The following is a 21949-nucleotide window of genomic DNA, read 5'->3' as shown; positions in this document are numbered from 1 at the left end:
ACGTAGAAAAAGAATTCTTACCCCTGAGGTTCAGTAAAATGTTACTCTTTCTGTTCTTTGGATTACTCTTATCTGATGTATTGATCAGTCTGCTGGACTCCGAAGCCCAGTATTTATTTATGTATCATCATTGTATATACCGGTAGTCTTTTTTATGTATTATCATTGTATATACCGGTAGTCTTTTTTATGTATTATCATTGTATATAGTCTTTTTATACATCATCATTGTATATAGTCTTTTTATGTATCATCATTGTATATAGTCTTTTTATGTATCATCATTGTATATAGTCTTTTTATGAATCATTAATCATTGTACATAGTTGTTATAAATTGTACACAATCTATAGATTACTTTCACCGGTGAATAGGGGAAACCCTGGAGCCCGCAAAAAAATAATAAAATACTTTGAATTTTGTTTGTCGTCGATTTGCGTGTTTGCTGGACGAAATTTCCGAATTTTCGAGAGAAAAAACCATGTTACCCTCGCCTAGACCAGGTAAATCAGCAAAGTTGTGAAAAAGGCCCATAAGAATTTCCTCACGCTTGGCCTCAGGCAAAAATAATTTTTAGATGGATATGGTATAACCTTACGATTACAGAATTTGGTATAGCAACAATTTTTCCAAAGATAGTTACATAAAAAACGTACAGTTTTTCGTTACATGCCTCCTGAAATTCAGATTAAAGAATATCATACTGATATTCTTTATTTTTCTGAACCTGCTGATAATTTGGTGTCAGAGTCGTACTGTTTACATTGTTAGCAGTTTATCTTGGAGTACACCTAATGGCGGTCCCGGGTAGGGCTTAAAGAACTATAGTCCCCCTTCCCCTTATGATTAAAACAATGGTGTTTTTACTGTTAACATGATGATCAAAGTTCAATGATTAAGGATTCACAGGAACTTTTTGCCCGATGCAGGACATTAATTGCCATCCACAGAGACCACTAGCATGGACCTTACTGATGAATACATGGAATTGACTATATGAATAAACTGAACGGAAATGGACAAGCTACCCAGACAAACTGACCTGACATAAATGACCAACAAAATAAATATACTTCTAATGAAAGGCAACTGAAAAATGACATCACCCAACTTGACAACCCGGACTTGAAACTGTTAGTTCACGGACACTGACATGGACCTTTTAAATGCATGCCATGGAACACTGACCAGAAATTGACAAACCATTTGGACAAACTGACAAAACAATGATGCTCTCAATGAGACAGACAGGGATCAACACCTAACTGTGACTTAGTCCTATTAGAGGCAACTAAACTGGACCTGACCTTTCCAGACAATGGCCATTGATAAGGCAAGGAAGACCCAAGAAACACCCGGAGGAGGAAAATAACACCAAAGCTCAAGAAACACCCGGAGGATGCAAAATAACACCAAATGCCAGCCTCCTGAAAGTACTTCTTGTCTGGGTTAATGGATCCATTACCTAACAGTGACTGTTGACATTGGCGACCTGAACGGGGCGCTCTTTCCCAGTTCATTTTTAATCCCCATCCCTTGGGCAGGGAGGAGGGGACGGTTTTTTGTCCCTCCTCCCTGCTCCCATATTTTCTCTTGGTGGGGCTTGTCCCCACTGACCAGGTTGGGGTTGTCTTCCCTATCATCCCCATATTTCTACTTATCCCCCTCCTTCAGACTCTACTCCTACTCAATTTGTCTCGCATTTTTTTATTTTATCTATTTTATTTTTTAATATATTATTATTTTTTTCTGTATATATATTTATTTTTATTTTATTATTATTTTTTTCTATATATATATATTTATTTTATTTTATTATTTTTTATTTATTTATTTTATTATTATTATTGTTGTTTATTTTTTATTTTAAAAATTTTTTATTATTATTTTTTTTTAATTTTTTTATTATTATTCTTTTTTTTATTTTAGGCCCTTGCCTCTGAAAACTTCGGAAAACTAGGTGGCAGCAGGGCCTGCCAGAGTACTTAAGCGATCCCTCTAGTGCCTGACCTGCCTCCTCGGGAAAAAGTGTGGGCAACGGAGGGTCCCACTAGGGGCCCAACGGCTAAATGGTCAGAAGAACAACGTAACATGACACTACACAACGCTAACACACACATTACACTTTTTAAACCTATGGCCTTCACAGAGTTCTGTGCTACACAAACAAAGTATACAACGCGGAGATGGGAGAAACTCCTGGGGCCGTTAGACATCGAACACTTTACTTAGTTCAATGATTCCCTGGGAACACTGCTTCAACTACACCCCGCCCCCCTCCCCAGTTTAGAAAATCTTAGAACAGCCATTCTCTGTAAAGAGTTTCGTACTTAGAATGAACGTAAAAACCGCTGTGTCCATACAATAGAATCTAACACACTTCCTCCTCCTTTATTGAAGAAGATACTTGCATTCAGTCCATCCAAAAGTACATTCTGTATTAGTGCTCAAAAACTTTCAAAGAAAAAGTACTGCAAGATGGATCGGAATTGTAATAGTCAAAAAAGTTCTAACCAGTCCATCTTCCAGACAGTGCCAATCTGTAATGAACACTAATAGATGTCATCCAAATATCTTGATCATGTCATTGCTAAAGGCGCAATTATCTGGCCAATAAGTATAGCAAGAAATGCTGTTCCATACGACATATATAACAGGAAATAAAATAGGATTTTAAATACAAAAATGCCTTTTATCTACCAAGAAATAGTAATTGTTAAAATAATAGTGAAGTTTTAATAGTTAACATAATGAACAAATGCTGTACTAAGTTGCAATACATCGTATTATTATAATGTAAGCATAACTTAAACGTTTCGTCTATTTTAAAAGCACTTTTAAGCTTTATGGAAATTGTAAGGGAAGAAAAAGAAGGGGGAGGGATCACAGATCTCATTTGAAGTGACACTATCCCGCTTTATTCCTCTTTGGTGGGATCTATGGAACGATGCATGAAAAACAGCGACTCTGAGGGCGAGGAATAACATCAGATGATATATATGATCAATGTATTCGGTCTTTCCAAAGTTTCTATAAATTTAATACTTTTTATTTAGCGATGATATTGCGTATGCCTTGGAAAAGCCGTCTCACATTGAAAATAAAACTTCAAAGCACTTTGAAAGTTGAAAATAATGACAATCTGGAATCTTAAAAGTAGTGATGGGCATAATCGAATGGTTATAATGAAATGATTAGTAGTTACTAACCTAGTCATTCGATTACATCATTCGAATGAAATAGCTGAATGATATATTTCGGTTATATGAAATGATATAATCGAATGATTTTTCATAATCGGATGAATTATTCCAATGATATCAGTGTAATCGAAAGAATCGAATGATTTGCTATGATCGAAATAATCGATCATGATCTTTCAGTTATCGATTATGCTCATCCTTATTTAAAATTTTATAAATAAATATGCTGTGCATATTTATATTATAAATAAATATGCTGTGCATTAAGTAATTGCTTGAAAGATTCTCTCTATTCCGTTTAATAATCTCTTGTCTAGTTGCAAAATATAAGACGCCTCCCGGTTTAAACTTTTAAGACTATTTACAATTTAAAGAAAAAGAAAAATCCTTAATTTGTATTCAAGAATTGGTTAGACCAACAAGGGCGAGAAAGTACCTACTGACAAAAGGCCAAGTGACTCTTTAACAGTGGACGTATTTTCAGGAGTCGCAGCTAATCCAGTTTTCTCTGATAACCTGACAGCCCGCTGACCCCCCTCCCCCCTGCTTGCGAACATTATCCCACATCCTTCTTCCTGTACAACTCAGAAGGGTGTGTGCTGAGGGGAGGGGGGGAAAAGGGGAATAGAGAATGCTAACCAAGGGTCCCACTTCATACATGCCAATTCAGCCTGCCGCCCTAGGCATAAAATGTTCCTATGCTTTCTGCGGCAACAACTCAACTCCCCCTCCCCTTGCACTTTTTGTTCGCCTGCGAATGTAGGAAGGATGAATGCCAGAGTGGTCGAGCCCCCCAAAAGTGAACGTAACTAGCCATTCATCAGTGCCCGTTATGGTTTCGCGAATTGCTCCTTCTTATCTGCACTATTCAGTCGGCCGACTTTACCTGCCACTTTAGCACAAGTGGCTGAGGTGGCAGTGGGGAGTCGGCCTAGACGTGATAAGGAGTGTTAAAGATTATAATCCCACCATCCATCATTGCAGGAAAAGTCCTGCAGCAAGATCCCTTCGGCGGCGTATGGCTTGTCATGTATTTCTGGAAGGGGATGCTATGAAGGAGGGGGATCTCCCGCTGTTTACCTTCGACCTTCCATTGAAGCCAGGTATACTTCACAAGACATGGCCGTGACATTAGACCCCAACAACAGAGCAGGAAAAACAGAATGGAATTTCTAAGTACGGGCAAGAGATTTTTTTTTTTTTTTCAAAGAAAACTTACTGCTGGGGATTCGTGTTCGAGTCTTTAAAAGTTAACGATTGTTGAAAATGCCTTAAAACATTCGTGATGCTGACCAGTTAAGCCTTTGTTTGTCTGCCTCCCACCCCTCTTCCAAGGTCCTACTGCGAACAATAACAGAACTAAAAACACCATCTTTTCGCAGGTTGTTAAATCGTCAGATGATGTAAAATGTACGGTAAACAAGTACCGTAGCAAACAAGTTTCAGGGTTGAATCTATTTTAAGATTTTTCTTATACACTGTTAGAAGACAACTCCAGAAGAAAAATGTGGGATGAAATTCCTGTGGAAATTTAACCTGCTGCCTTGCATTATCTTTATTTTGCGTTATTAGCCTTTCTCTGATTGTTAAGTGCATTAAAAATTGCATGAAAAGGAAATGACAAAGTGAATCTGGATCCCCATTTTTTTAAACATTGGAGAATATATTCCAGTGAACAAGAAAGCAAAAATTTTTTGCTAACTACTATTTATTTCATTCAGATTTGATATTAAAATCTAAGAACTACTGGGTAGAAACAAAAACATTGAATTGAAACACCACGAAATAGCACACAGGGTTTTACAAATGTCTGCTGTAATATAAAAATTTATTTACAGTTTATCGAATTATAAAATGTATCCCGATTTAATGATCTAAGGACGTTTAAATTTAAATACATGAATTATACACTACTATGCTCATATACAGGAACGAGTAGAGTTTTTTTCTGCACTCAAGGTAAGATGCGAGATAACAACGAAGAAATTGATTTCTTATTTATTTATTTGTAAAAGCAAGACATTAGTAACAGGATATTAGTTTCAAAATGGTTCTGACAATTTGCAATGTTTTTTAATATTAAAATACTTTTTAATAATTATGATGTTGCATTTCAAATTGGTATTAACATATGAAAAAAAATTATTCAGAAAAAAAATTGCGGAAAAACCAAGATCAAGAAATACGGGTGAAACGTATCCTTTCGGGATCAAATATATTAAAATTCAAATTATTTTATTAGAGTCACCCAGAATTTCCTTTGCAATGGGCATAGAGAAGTAAATTGCACGTGTTCTCTGTTCGATATGCCTGTTTTACTAGACGAAAAACTTCAGTTTTTCCAGCGGTAAAAACCTTGCTATCTATGCCTGACACTGACTAACTTAGGCACAGAGTGAAAAAAGCCCATTAAAGTTGCTCGCGTCATCGAAGGGATTCGATCCTGGGCATTTTCCACTCGGTTTGAAGAGGACAGTGACGATTTTACGTATTTTATCCCCTGCACGGGATAAAATATACGTATAAAATGCGTCTAAACATCGTACGATGCGTCTAACTGCATCTAAATATATGATGTTTAGATGTATTTTATACGTATATATATATTTTTTACACACACACACTTTCATTTCCAAAAACAATCCCTGTTTATAGAGAAGATGGGATAAAGGAAAATGATAAAACGTACTTTCCATTTGGCATATCCACAACTGCCATACGCAAGCCCTATCTTATTAAAATTGATAATGGAAAACTAAGACTGCGTACAAACCAGGTGGTATCAATTTTAAATAAGCATGTCATTAAAAAAAGAATCACAAACCAAATATATGTATGGTTCAACATCTAGATTTAACAAAGCATATTATTATTATATTATTTCTCCCTGATTGGGGGTTCCACCTTGAGACGGGTATTGCTACCAAGTACACAGGGTACTTGTTGTTATGTCTGGTGTTACTATTGGTCGAGGAACTCTCTGACTATCCTACAGATGTTCAGGATTGCGACTTTCTGGAGTTCCTTGTAGGGTTCGCTGGGAGACCTATTGCTGCTAGGCTGTTATGTAGGGTCTTTGGCACCATATTTGTGGTTGACACGATGATCGGGATGGTTGTTACTTGTTGCATATGCCACATCTCTTTGATCTCCTGTCTTAGGTTCATGTACTTCTTGATTTTTTCTCCACGGGTTTTCTGCAGGTTGCCAGTGTTCGGTACGGCTATGTCAATGAGATAGGTAGCTTTTTCCTTCCTGTCCACAAGCGTTATGTCCGGTCTGTTGTGCGGGATTGTCCTATCCCTTATTATGGCGCGGTCCCAGTACAGCTTGTGGGTTTGGGTCTCTAGTACTGCCTGGGGTTCGTACTTGTAGTACGGTACACTTTCTTCTATCAACTGGTATTTCCTTGCTATGAGTGTACTCAGACTGGGTGATCACCTTGCACCCCGCGGTGATGTGTTGGATCGTGTTTGAGGCCAGGTGGCATCGTCGACATGTGTCATCGGACACTCCGGGCTCTTTGACGTTATTATTATTATTATTAACTGTATGGTGCAAGGATGCCTGAGGCTTATGCTGCACCAGCCAAAAAAAAAAAAAAAAAAAAAATTCTGAGTTACCCTGAGAGAGAGAGAGAGAGAGAGAGAGAGAGAGAGAGAGAGAATCATCAAGAAAAAATGAAATGTAAGAATGCTGATTTCCAGCTTAGGATCTTGGGGTTACCAAGCCCAAACTCACCAGATGTGAGCCCCTGGGGTTAAATATATTATAAAAATAGAGTCACAAATCAGTTTTGTGACTTATTGTGACTCGTTACAGTAGCCACTAGAAACATTTATTTCTAATGACCACTTGTTCATTTTATTTAAAAAAGGATGCCTTTGAGAGTTTTCGATATATTTCGATAGTATAACAGAACTATGGTGCTCGATACGTTCTACATTGATATCCTTCTACAGATATATTTCGATATATTTTTTCGATTACTAGTTAAAACATTCTTTGGTTTTTTGGGGGTTGTTGTGCGAATTACCAAACTTTTGAATGATATTTTCTATTAATGATATATTCTTTAGTGAAACTTCGGGATGGCGCTGTTGTTTATTATTCTACTCAGTAGTATTGACGATTTGTTTTGTATGTGGTTTCGTTTAAGCGTTAAAATTGAACACGTAATTTTAAATTATTAATAAATAAACCATTTTAAAGAAGTGATTTTATGGACATGATTTTAAAGATTGCTGGAAACAATTTTTAAAGAAGTTTTTACTGTTACTGGATCTACAAGGTAAGCTTTAACTACGATTAAGCCTAAACTATGTGCTAGTTGCCATCTTATCCTAAATTCATTAGTTGGCATTTTCTGCTTGACATATGAATATATTTTTCGTTTTCTCGTACGTTGATATAAGAATTATTTTTTGACACGTTTCGTTTTTTTTTTTTTTTTTTTTTGTCCTCTCTATTTAGTTTATTTATAGCTTTTCGTTCGTTACGTGTCCAGAGCGGGGTTAGCTGTGTAGCAGTTTGTATCGAGGATTTTTGTTGAAGGAACATGTGAGAATAAATTATTCTGCAGATACATTTCCGTCCCGGTGTTTATTAGCCAAGTTTATAGTTAATTCGATACGTAATACTCTGTATTACATGTAACTCCGATAGTAACTTAAGAGATGCTACCGCTTGCAGCAGGAAAATATAGTCTAACTTTGAAGAACTCTCAGTAAGTTGCTAAGACAACAAACACGTCGTTGTAAGTCGAAGCTGCTGCCATCGTAAGAGATGCCATTATGTCTCGTCACGGTTCAATGAAGAGCTCAAACCTCGTCCGTGAGATTTCGAATCATCAAAGTGCCGTTGATAGGCCGCCGCTTCAGTAAAAGTCACGACACGTTTACGGCTGGCCCTCTTTTTCTTCTTTCTTTCTTTCTTTCCCTTCCTTTGAACTAGAGGTTGTTAAAAATACGCTACTTATCAAGTAAGCGGACGAACTACATTCGATTGTTCTGTTAGTGGTTAACTGCAACAGCAAAGTGGTTTTTGCTAGTAGGAAAAGAAAGGAAGGTAATAAATTAAAAGTTTGAATTACGTTTACGAAACCCATCAAATGAATCCATTAAAGTGGGCTGACCGCGGGCTAGATTCAGTTCGCGAAGTTACTTTGTCTAGTTAATAAATCAAGTTCTCCCCCCCCCTCCATTTTTTTTTCGTCTTCTAAATATGCATTGATTTCGTAATGGCGTTTAACAAACTCTCCAATGTTTCTTCGTTTCCACAAGTAGCATTTTCCTGTAGTTAATAAATTGTGAATTAACCAGCCAATAAAAAAAATAAATAAATAAAATAAATTAGGTAAGAATTGGCCAAAAGACAGCCATATTTGAACTGATAAAGGCGCCTGCATGAAAATATACATGCCAATGAACGACCAGTTTTTGTCGCGTGTGTATGGAGGACAAACTTTTAGTTATTTCTTCCCCCTACTAAATGCCATTAGCTGCATGATTCATTTAAGTAATTAGGCCTTATCACAATATCCCTCGCTTATCAGTATCATAAACCATAGCTAGTTTTTTTTATGCATTCCCAGTACGCGTGTGCTGCTACAGCAGTTCTATTTTATGTGCAATTCCTACGCCCAAAGAACTTGGTAAACGCGTTCATTCCCCTTCCCTACCCACCCCGCTTTTTTTTTTTTTTTTTAATACAGTTTGTGTAATGGGCCAGGACAATGCATTTCTCGCTGGAGGCTCTTAAGAAACATTACTGGCGCTAGGCAAATACAAAAATCGATATTTACTTCGAATGGACGTTGCCATAGAGACACTTGGTTATCAACAACGATAAGAAAACTGCAGTGCTGGCTGGCAACAGCAGGGCTTACCAGGAACATGTGACTTCTTTGATTCAGTAGTCTTAAGGGACTCTGCAGCCGTATTGGCATGGTGACAGAAAGAACAAGTCTTACCTGAGTGACGTTATGTTGTATTTGTCAAAATACATATAAGCCACCAGATGGAGCTAGAGTAGTTTTACTTAGGTTAAATACCTGGTTTTGTTGACTTTAGAAAATAAATAGAAGCGATTGTTTTCTTTTGGGGAACGGTTGCTCTCTGTATTTGAAAAGTTCGTTATTTTAGAGGTACACACTTAAATTTACTGCGGGTTATTTTTTTATTTTTTTTTTTATTAGTGCTGCTCTGATCCTTAAGTGCGTTTAAAAAAAAAAAAAAATTGTCGAATATTATTTCCTTCGATTTCCTGCCTAAATAAAGTATATGTTTCTTTTCTTTCTATACATATATATAGAAATACATCCCCACACATGAAAGGTATTTAAACCTATAGTACTCGGTACCGTGCGTAGGTTTAAGGTTGAGAAGATGTTTGTTGACATTAGACTTGAATTTCTGAAGATTGTAATTTTCAAGAAATACGCTTTACGGGAGATTTGGGAAAAATATTCCGTTGGTAGAGCGAATTTGCGATTTGTACAGAGTGAATAACTGTTTAAAGAAAAGTAACGCAGAGAGATAGAGAGAGAATATTCCAGAAGTTGAAGCTGTTTGTGCAAGGCAGGGTTTCTCAAACTGGAAGGTGGAATGCAATGTGCTGTCATCAGAAAAACTACGGATAGGAAGGTCATTAATATACGAGAAGAAAAGAGTGGGAGAAAGAACAACGTTTGGGAACGACAGCGTTAGTGGAGAAGTTAAAATACTGAGAGAAAATTGAATACCTAATTACAAAATACAATTAGAAAACCATAAGATAGAAGCTTATTTAGAAGACTTTTATGCCAAACATGATCAAAAGTCTTTGAAATGTGAAGAGCAAACTGCTTTAGTTTCGCCAAGCTTTTCCATTGAATTTGTCTATAGACGGGGTGAACCTTGGGTAAATAAACAAATAATAATCCAGTTTACCACCAGTAGATCGACACTGACGGAATCCATACTGGCGATCATTGATCAGATAGAAGATTCTAGCTAGTTTATGAATATTTTCACCCTTTTCAGGAATTACTTGGATATGAACAAATATATGAGCAGAAAGAAAAATACCAGTTGAATAAGAAAGTGTAAAAAGGCGACACAGTACAGGAATAAGTTGAGGAGCACACACTGTGAACAAGTGGATCAATACCATCTGGACCTGGTGCTTTCTTGGCGTCAATATTGTTCAAAATTCTTCAGACAGCCTTTTGACGGAAGACCAAAGGAGGCGTTGAGTAGAGTGTACTGGGAATGGTAGGACGTGGTTTACCAAGAGTGTCAATACAAGTTAGAAGAAAAGTAGGATATAAGCAGGGTTAGTGTTATCTTTAGCCCAGAAAGCAATATAACCGTCAAGTTTTAACAGAGGTGGGAGTACGGATGGGCAAAAGTTGGGACCATTAGCGTTGGCAAGAGACCAGAATGCTAAAGTGAAAAATTGTCCGAATAATTTTCATGTGATTATACCTGCGGTTGAAAAAAATACTGTACCATGACCAAGTAACTTAACTTGCTTTTGGCACTTCGCCAACGTTTTCAGTTCGCAAGCCTCAGCAATGCTAGTATGAAACCTTACATGTAACTGGTAATTCTATTGTGGTAATGCTGTGTCAAAGAATCAGTAGTTATTTTTGCAGTTTCACCATGTCACCTTAGTTTTACTGTCCATTTTGAAATAATAGCTATTTGCACGTAGTTTATTAGCGAACGTCTGCAAGTATTTCCAGATGTTATGCAAGTTAGGAAGGACAGAAAGGACTTTCGAATATAACTTGTCTATTTGTTGGTAAGCTTCCATAATAAAAACTAAAGGAATAAAACCTGTCCCTAGAGGTTGCCATTACTGGAAAGAAATGACGTAATAATCTTATAACTGTAACAAAATTCATGGATGTAGAATTATGGTAGTGTTTTTAACTCTACCAGCTATTTCAGTTGTAATTTTTTTTTCTTCCTGAACACTTCACTGATTATAAAATACAAAAATAAAGATTTATTTGTTGTTTTATTCGTATTTTATTCTGTAATGATGCTTGAGGATATCAACTTAAGCGAATAAGTCTGCTTTACAACTGAAACCACGTACAAGCTTTGTGAAAGTCGTATTAAGTTACAGCGAAGGAAAACAGACATTTGGTCTCCAGAAACCGTGTCGCTCTGAGAGGCACTTCTGGGTGTCCCTGCCGCTCTAACACAGGAAGTGAGGAGAGGCCTCTCAGCCAATGAGGGAAGAGAAAGCAGTTCTCCCACAAAGGCCATTTGACTCAGCTACAGAATGAACCCAAAAGAGCTTTAAAGCCGATGTCTTTACAGAGCACTGGCTAGGATCACGCTCGCTCATGCAAGACCCATTTGACAAATGAGATGCCAAACAGAATTTGATCCTCGGCGAACAGGACGTCGCATCTATAACCTATTAAAACATAGGGAGGAGGAGGGACTCTCTTCTCTTCTCTTCCTGCTGGGGGGGATAAGACAGTCTTAGAGATAAATATAGCTTTGAACGAGCTGTAGACAGATATGACGGTTTGCAATATACACCGAAGAGACGTGTCAAGCAAGATGAGGTATTGGATGGGGGAAAGATATGAACGTCTCTTAAGAAAGTCATTCTGAGAGCAAGAAAAGGCATTTCTTTTAAATTGCTACCAGTTAGTCGCATTTTCTTTCTCAGATATCCAGTAAATGCGTATAAAAGAATCTATTAAAAAAAAAAAAAAAAAGTCCATCCCAAAACAGGAAGCTATCGTCCCCCTCCCCAGTACATAAATGATGTAACAGAAGTATAACTACAAAAACATCAGTATGAGACTATCAGACCAATGCGTTTAACAAAACAAAGGTTAAAAGGTATAATGTGGAGTTAAGAACAACTTGCCACGTGACTTCACCGGATGGCGCTTAACCTATACAACTATCACGCCATGCTCACTACGGTATTAGTCATCATTCGATGTTTAAAGGAATATACACGTCATTACCATATGCACAGACCAACCCATTCTTTCATAAAAACGCCGTTTCCGGAACAACTCATGCAACCTCTGCACGAGATCTTTAGAGATAGCCACATTTTCCAAAATATATTCTTTTTCACTGACGATAAATGCTAGTTGTTGTTGTTGCTAGGCAACTTAGAATCATATTGCTGAAATATATAATAATTGTGGTTTCATGCATACAAACGAATAAATGAACGATTTTCCTTTTTTTTTTATGAAGGCTAAAATCATTATTGTGCCTTAATGATTGCTGTTATCGTGTTCGCTTAGTGCAGATAGTTAATAGTTTCCAGTTTTAATATAAATGACTTTTCAAACTTTAAGCATTATATCTTTTAAGGAGTAAACAAATGTTTTGGGGTCATTGACTTTTACAAAAAAATAAATACATAGCCTTTGTATGTTTTATTTCCACTAGTTAACCCTTTCGAAAAAGACAAGAGAAAATTATAGATTTCGGCGACGGTACAACTTGTAAATACTTATTCCACAAGGTAGAGAATCGAATTCGCATTCGATTCTCTACCTGCACGTTTTCGTTAACCAGTTGATGAAAGCTTTCACCAGCAGCATTCGTTTCGCTTTTTGGGAACATCTTTAATGTGTGATAATGGAATGATAATAATTTATTAATTTATTTTAAAATATTACAAATTTTTAAACTTTTTTTTCTTTCTTTTTTTTTTTTTACTTTTTTTTTTGTTTTTCTTTATTCTTTACTTTTTGGTTTATTTATCCTATACTTTTTTATTTTTGTCTCTTCACTCTCCAACTTACATTTTTTAGTACATAGAATATATGTAATTTATACACAATATATTTCTGCCTTCTCTTAGCTATATTAAACATCGTAACCAAAACTATTTACGAATTATCTGTGGCTCTTCTGCTGATGTTTAATTAATTTATGTAAACAAACGATTGTTTTTTAAAAATTCACAAATTGTATTTAAACTTTTACTTTGAAAGAAAGATAATAATAAAAAAAGAAGAAATATATCTTTAAACCTGCACTTAACTTGAAACTCTTAAATCCCAATTTGTGACGTTAACTGTAAACAATTCTTTTATCATGCTGAATAATTTATTATTATCAATTAGAGCACCCCACACGATGTTGTTCAGACAACAGTAAGAGATTTTACTTTATTCCAATGTATAATGGATAGAAAACGGTTTTTTAATTTTTAGATAATTACGACATAGACATTGAAGTCATCTGATTTGAAATTCGACACAAGTAGTCTACCTACCTGGGAGTCTAACTGATTATCATATATTTAAATATTACCGATAATGTAACAGGCGCTGATACGGTGTTGGTAATTATAATTATCTCGTGCAGCTGAACTTCATTTAGAATAAACAGGCAGAAATTGGAGGGGGGAAAAAATCAAAGCGGAACAAACATTTTTAACATAGCACCGACTATATTGTCTGACGAACTCGGCGTAATGCCCAAGAGCATTCTTACATAATTAATATATTTTCACAACCTAATTCACGTGGCTTAAGCTAACCCAACAATCCCAACTCCTAATTTAAGCGATATGTCCAGGAACATTTGTTTAATTAACTTTTAATTTATACAATTACTTCAGTATAATAGCGCATCGATGACTGTGCAGTTTCCTCTGTTGGCAGCGCTGCAATCGCGAATGCAAATATTCTACAGTTTAGCATTAAATGCCTAGTGGGATTTATCCTGTTTATTTATATACTTATGGCGTGAACGAGACTGAAAATGAATCATAATTAGATTATACCTAGGAATAAGGACGATATTTTAATTTTATTCAATAAAAATTATACCACTTCCTCTTATTTATTTCCTCGCACTAATTCCACTATTTTGAAGCTGTAGTTGCCTAGCAACGCCTCACAAAATTAGTGATTCTTTTTAGGAAGATAATGGTCAATGCTATCCTTTTTTTTTTTTTTTTTTTTTGGAGTAACACTGTAAGTGTTTTTGAATTGTGTCATCATTGGGCGCGCCTATGACCTGTTACCGGGCCTTTGTGTCTGTTTCCTGCCAACGATGCACTGGTAGTTGCCGCCAAAGAGGGAGGGTTTCATAATCTGCAACATGTCTACCGAACTGTGGCCTTTTTTTTTTTCTTTTTTTTTTAACACATCGTGTTTAATCTGGAACTCTGGAACCAGCATGACTGAGTTGCTAGTACAGTTAAAACACGCCATAGTTGCCAGTTATAGTTAAAACACGTTATTATTATACTTAAAAAAAAAAAAAAAAAAAAATAGAAAAGAGATTATAAGGATTTTAAAAAAAATTAACAGTATAAAGAAGAAAACAGAATAATTGTACCGTAAAGCTGGATAAAGGTTTATTTATTTATTAATTTTGAATGGGCTCACTGCAGGTCAACTTCGAAGTTTTGAAAGCATTAAACATTTATTTTTTTTTCTTTAATCCTCTGCTTCTATACGGAATCTTCTGTTGAAGAGACTATTGTATTGATATCTACAAAGGCGCAAATTCTATTGCACCTTAACTCTTTGTCCACTAGTGTAGGTACTTTCAGATTGCATTGTCCTAATCCGTAGTTCTTTCGTGTAGTAGTAGTAGCTTATGCAGTATCAGCCAAAAAAAAAAAAAAAAAAAATCACACTATTTCCTCCAAATGCCTGTCCAGTTCCTCCTTAAATTTATTTAACCTATCAACTTCCACAACGACAGATGGAAGTTTGTTCCAGCAATTAACCACCCGCTGGCTAAAGGCAAATTTCCGCACATCTATTCTACATCTGTCTTTTCTTAATTTGAATTTATGCCCCCTTAGGTTCGTAATCTGAACAAATGGAAGGATCCCATCAGAATTTAGCGTGCTCAACCCATTCAAGGCCTTATTCACCTCAATCAGATCACCGCGCAGGTGCCTATTCTCCAGCCACTGCAATTTGCAGCACTTAAGCCTCTCTTGGTAAGAGGATCCCTTCATTCTCCTCACCAATCTTGTTGCCCTTCTCTGTACACGCTCAAGTAAATCTACATCCTTCCTAAAATGAGCTCTCCAGACCAGTACGCAGTACTCAAGGCGTACAATAGTCTTCCATGCGCAACAGTGTCAAAAGCTTTCCTGAAATCCAAATACTGTATATGATATCAAAATTATTTTTTGCATCCAGTTCCTTTGTAACCACATCACAATATCCTATCAAATTTGTCAGACAAGACTTTCCCTTAACAAACCCATGCTGTGTCTGAATTATTGCTGAAGTCTTGTCTAGATGATTCTGCAATGCATCTTTAACCAGTGACTCCATTATTTTACCGGGAACAGAAGTTGAACTAACTGTTCTGTAATTACTCGTGTCACCTTTCGATCCCCATTCGTGAATTGGGGATACATTTGTACATCTCCAGTCCGTGGGAACCTCCCCTGAGTCCAAGGATGCTCTCATAATTATGGCTAAGAGTTTGCTTAGTTGCTTTGCCGCCTCCTTTAATATAACTGGATAGCTCTCATCCACCCCAGGTGCCTTTCTTATGTTTAACCTCAACAATTTCTCCTCCACTTTGCTCTCAGTTATTACAAAATCATTAAGCATCCTGCTTCATTTCAAACCTTAATAATTCCTCATGTGTGAGTGTAGATGCAAAATATTTATTCAGTTTGTTTGCTGTCTGAGCAGGATCATCAACAGTCGAACCATCGATATCAAGTGGACCAATCAGATTCATCCCCTTCCTATTAGAGTTTATATAAGTAAAGAAATCATTGCTGTTTTTCTTGGCATCTTTTGTCAAAGATTTCTCGTAATCTGCCTTCGCCTGCCTAACCTCCTTTGTGACCTGATTACAGACTAGCTTATATCTGCCATAGGCTTCTGAGTCGCTTGATAATTTATACAAAGGGTACTAGGAAAGTTTTGCAATATGACGCAACAATGAATGACAGGAAGCTGCTTGTTGCTGCATGTTGAGACATGTTCATACGTGCATAGTAGCCGCCGCGCCAAGTCAATGGGCTCAGTTATTCATTAGTAGTGAGAGTGTAAAGTGCTTGGGATGGCATCGTGGTCACGAAATGAGATAAGGACAGTTTTGCGGTCTAATTTCGTGCGTGGTTTAACCATAGACCAGTGCTTAGAAGAAATGACTCTTGCACTAGATGATGATTGTCCACATCGTACAACGATATTCAGGTGGTATAGAGAATTCCAAAGGGGAAATTTCACTCTGGAGGATTCTGAGAGGCCGGGAAGGCCACGAACGTCAGTTACGGAGGAAAACGTTACTGCTGTGAGGAAAATGCTTGACGAAAACAGGCGAGTGACCTACCAACAGATAGAGGATACTTTGGGCCTAAATGCACCAGCAATTCGTTCGATTCTGCAAGATCATTTGCACGTGAAGAAACTTTGTTCTCTCTGGGTGCCGCATCAACTGACTGAAGAGCTGATGACACGACGTGTGACTTGGTGCCGGGAGATGTTAAAAAAGTTTGATAAGGGACAATCTCGGTATGTGAACAACATCGTGACAGGTGACGAGACTTGGCTGTACTATTACGATCTGCAGACCAAGGCTCAAAACAAAGTTTGGGTCTTTGATGATGACGACACACCCGTAATTGTCAGAAAATCCCGATCTGTAAAGAAGAAAATGAAAGCTGTATTTTTCAAATCGAGTGGAATTGTGGAACGTGTCGTTTTGGACACGCAGAAGACAGTCACAGCTAAGTGGTATACTGAACAATGCCTGCCTAAAGTCATTGGATCTATGAAGAACCTGCGGCCAAAGTCAAGAATGGACACCTGGTACCTCCATCACGATAATGCTCCAGCTAACCGCGCCAAAGCCTGCACCGAATATTTGACCACGACAGGACTGAAACTTCTGGAGCACCCTCCCTACAGACCAGACCTTGCTCCCTGCGACTTTGCACTGTTCCCGCATGTGAAAATGAAGCTAAAAGGGAGGCGGTTTTCCAGTGATGAGGACTTTCTACGGGCTTGGGACAACGAGTGTGCTTTACTCCCTAGTGAAACTTGGCAGAACTGGTTTAAAGATTGGTTTCGGAGGATGGAGAGGTGTATTGAATGTAGAGGAAATTACTTTGAAAAAATTAAATAAACAAAGCTGTATTGCAAAACTTTCCTAGTACCCTTTGTATGCATCCCATGCATTTTTCTTCTCTGTCACGAGTCTCATTAGTTCATTTTATAATCATTTAGGCCTAAACCTTGAATAATATTTCTTAATAGGTATGAAACTTTTAGTAACATCCACGAATAATTCCTTGAATGCTTCCCACTTAGAATTTACTGTTGGTAACATCGTCAGTTGATCCCACTGTACAAAATTTAAAAACTGTCTGAGACCACTGTACTCACCTTTAATTTTAAAAAAGGCTATGAAAATATAATCAGATGCGTCAAGAACCAGCACTGGCCCATGGAGCAAATAGTTTCACTGAACTGGTCGCCTTTTCTTGTAGGACTCCTACACTGTGTTCGCCTCTCTGGCTTACTTCTCCTCTCGAGGCGCCTGAAATATAAAGCTTAAAAAACTAATTTTTTTTAATACTTCGGATGAAATGAAACGAAACTTCAGATTATCGAACCAGCCTACTGTAGATTACGTAACTATTTTCATCAATTTTAATCGGTTTGTTATTATTATAAATATCCAAATCAGTAGTGAATGATCGGTACTGATTTTTCACCAGAGGGCGCTTATGTTTCGTGCAGTTGTTAATTTATGTTATTAGATAACAAGATTGGGCTTATCTTGAGAGACATGTATTATTAGTGAATTATGCCGACCTTAAAGCTACAAACAGCTCGAACTTACATCGCAAATCCTATTTTGAGCTTTTTTTAATTTTTGGGACACGCATCTACATTATCTCAACTGAACAACGTTGGCTGCCCTACTGAATAAGCAGAGTCGCTAACTTGTCATGCCTCAGTGGAGGTCTACTTTTTTATTAGTCTGCGATGAGTAGCAGGGGGATTTGTATTTATTCCCCTGTCACTTCTGTTTTGCAGGTTTTTTAGTGAAAGGCGACACTTAATAAGCTTCATGACTTTTCATTTGAGTGCAGTTCAACTTTGTGTTGTGACATGTTTGAAGAGAGTTGCCATTTTTGCTGAGAGGATAAGCCAGGATGCACAATGCCTGTTAGTAAAATTATAATAGCATTTTTAATTCTTAGTGTGAATTTGCTGTTTATTTTGGTGATTAATTATATTTAGATCTCTTTATCAATCAATTACGTTTTGTATTTAATATGTAAATGAACATTTCTATCTTAGAGTTTCTGGGAATCCCTTGATTGGGTGCTCTTACTGCATGCATGCCTTTAGCACCTAGTGATAAATTCAACTTTGATATCAGTCATAGTTTGAAATGTGTATTTAGAAAATCTTTGATACTGCGAAAAGTAATATTTTAAATAGCAAATGAATTTAAAGACAAAATACATCTTCAGTAATGCAATAACATGAAAATTATGAAACAAATATTGTACAATGATTGTGTTCGTGGACATGCGCATACATCTCGGTAAACAATAAACAAAAAAAAAGGAACCTAACTAAAAGAATAAAGGTAATGGCTGACCTACTTTCGTAGAAAAACCAAGTGTTTATGTAGATAAAAAAAAAAAAATAATAATAATAACATAAATGACTAATAGTGTGACTGAAATGCATATATCTTCATTAACAATGAATAGCATACGACACGTTCCATGACGTCAGAGTGCGTGCACTCATTTTATTAAGTTACACTAGCGGCTGCTAAAGTAAACACAAAGCAGACGAATGGTGTTTACGTTAGCTTCTAAAATACATAAAACTTCGAAATATTTGTAACGTAACTCTAATGGAGTCCCACAAATTACACAACGTCTTCTAGCTATTTTCAAACATAGACAGTAATGCAACCAAGAGCGTATAATGACAGTACAGTTCCTCTCTTCCTTTCTTTTTTTACTTCCCTCCCCGCCCCCTTTTTTTTTATTCCTGTTGTTACTTTAAATTCTGTAGAAATCTGAATTTGCTGGTTCATTTTCGGTGTCGCTTTATTAATTTTTATTGTATTGCAGATTAAATGAATAGTATGAATAATTACTTGATCCCACTTGGTAGCCTTATTATTTATTTATTTTTAATATAAATGGCATTTTCTTTCGAAAATTCGGTATGCTTTTATTTGATAAATAAATAAAACTAAAAACTGCTCATTTTTATGCAGTTTCATAGGCGAGCTTGTAAAAAGGAAAACTGGTGATAGCTGGCACTTCTGTAGGCTGTTAAATTTGGAGAGGGTTACCACCCTTAAGGACTTAATCTGATCGTTAATTTTTTTCGGCATATATTCCTTTTATATTAGTGCAATTACATCCTGTTTCTTTGATTAAACCAAGCTTGGAAAACGTCATTAGCCTATAATTTGGAGGGGGGGGGACAGTAAGTTATATTTAATTTACTTGCCGGTGAAGTATTACGGGAGGGTCATGAAAGTCAGCAGAGCCTTAATGAGTTCATCGATCCACTCATCAGTCGACTCCAGTTCTTCGGATCGATACGAGACGTTACAGGGCTTGCCTCCCAGCTCAACTTGGGAAATTGGTTTCCCTGCACGTTGATTGGTTAAAAGGCAACGGAATGTGTGAAGGAGTTTATGGAGAAAGCAAACTTGGAGATACAAAAGGATAAAACCTCCTGTACTTGGAAGGTAGGGAACTTTTATGTAGGAAACAGCAGTCATGGGATCCCTCGCGTGCCAATGATCATAGATTGAAGTTCATTGTGCAATTACGATTCCTTATCTTGATTCACTTGAATTCCTAAGAATCGTAAAACTAAACGAAAATTATCCATTTGGCAACTGGAAGTATCCTTCACATATAGAGGGAGGTGTGGGATAGAAACTCCCTCCCTCCCTCTATACAAGAATAAAACTACATTAAAGTACAGTAATGCAGTTTCTGCTCTTGACGATTTTCTCTACGAGTAAATTTACTTTAAATTTGCAGATGGCTGCGTACCATCTGGCAACGAGATTATTTGGTATTTACTGTAGTAGAAAAGTACTTTGTATACTGCAGGTTACCTCTGGTTTAAGCTGCTTAAGTGTATAAGCACTGAAACCTGGACTGGGGAAGAAAAACAGTTCGGGTTGGGGGAAGTGAAGGTTGGGAAAAACATAAAAGAGGGAGCGGTAAGTGAATGACTGGTGGGCTATAAGTGCAGTAGGTCACGGCAGAGCGGAGTAATGACTGTTCCCATCAATGTTAGATCCTGTCCTGGAGTTTGGGGAGGGGAAGGCATTGTAGGTAGGGTGTGTAACGAACCGCACTGCATCTCTCTCTCGCTCTCTCTCTAATTAATGGTTTAAGGAAGGCATTGTTTCAGATAATAGGTATGAGGGAGCCGGTTTACTTACGAATTAATAAATATTGGAGCGTTGGGGGAGGGGGGGGGAAACGAGGAGTACCTAGAAATTTACGGTGTCCACGGCCAGTACTCAAAATATCCTAATATAAAAGGAATATATCCCAAAAAATTTAAGTTAGCACTATTCCCACACTGTTTCTGAAGGAAGTTTTGGAAAATATTGAATGTCTTCCAAGTGCAATCCTCCCACGCATAGATATTTTACTGATTCGAATGAGTCATAGTGTATTTCTGGAATAAATAGGATTGTTACTTGTTCACCCATTCACTAGTTTTTTTTTCGTCCCCCCCCCTTTTTTTAACATCTCTTTTTCGTGTCCTATATTATATTATATATATATATTATATATATATATATAAATTATATATATATATATATATAATTTTTTTTCTTCAATTCGTCTTTTAGTTTCATTGTTTGGTTCGGTCATTCTGTGTTATGTTTTTCTTTCATCAGTAGTTTATAATGGAAACGCTGTCATGTTAACATTACTTGATTACTATCATTAGGTAAAAAGTTAGATTAGAAGGGCGTTGCCTTTTTTCGTGTCAGTTTTTCTACAGAAACTCGTTTGCGCATTCAGTGTGATAATCCTCTTTTCTATTGTTGATTATGTTAGGTGAGCGAGTACATCCAAGATGCCCGTTTTGGTCCAGGAAGTTAGCTAACTAGTTAATCACCAAGTTCCTTTATATATGTAGATAAAGATTTTCCATATACTATCCTGGTAATAAACAAAGCGTATTATGCTTACTTAATTATGTAGTCAAAACACTATTTATAAAAGGAATATGTATCTACAACTGAAAAGTATATTTAGATGTCCTCTTTGCATTGCATTCTATCAATCATTGTATAACAGTAGTAACGGGCATTCGTACGCCACTAACATAACCGGGTTCTAAAGGATATAATCTAGAAAACAAAACTGTGTAATTTTGGATTTATGATGAAATTTAACCCTTTTCTTTTTTTTTTCCCCCTCTGATATCCGTTATCCTTCCTGGAGATCTTCCCGGTATTCTAAACAGCAAGTCGACCTCATCAGAACAGGATGTTAGCTAACAACTGTCTTGCATAGTTAGTTCAGTGGAGAGAAAAGCGAGAACGGAATTACAATAACCAGCCAACCAGCAGGAAGGATAAAAACCAATGAAACAACAGTGCTCAACTTTCTCTGTAGTGCGCCGTGGCCGTTGTCAAGGCAACCGCATTATCGATTACATTCTGGATCTTGTGCTTCAGCTGCAGAAAACATCCAACTCTCTCTCTCTCTCTCGTTCGTTCGTTCGCTCGCTCCTCTTTTTTTATCCC

General features: G+C 36.8%; 2 protein-coding genes across 2 annotated transcripts in view; one reads left to right on the top strand and one right to left on the bottom strand.

Moving 5' to 3' along the window:
• The window catches only part of LOC150091608 (protein LLP homolog), a 119881-nt gene that overhangs the window by 82046 nt on the left and 15886 nt on the right, over positions 1-21949 (bottom strand). The window lies entirely within an intron of this gene.
• LOC150091606 (uncharacterized) overlaps positions 18290-21949 on the top strand; it is a 306538-nt gene continuing 302878 nt past the window's right edge. The window contains exon 1 of the transcript XR_016547109.1: positions 18290-18351. The gene's annotated coding sequence lies outside the window, so the exon portion shown is untranslated. The remainder of the gene's footprint in view (positions 18352-21949) is intronic.

Source organism: Mastigoproctus giganteus, chromosome 1 (genome assembly GCF_048544385.1).
Source record: "Mastigoproctus giganteus isolate SK-2022 chromosome 1, ASM4854438v1, whole genome shotgun sequence".
Classification (NCBI taxonomy): Eukaryota; Metazoa; Arthropoda; class Arachnida; order Uropygi; family Thelyphonidae; genus Mastigoproctus; species Mastigoproctus giganteus.
Note: the sequence above shows the minus strand (reverse complement) of the source record. Positions and strands in the feature narration are given on the sequence as shown.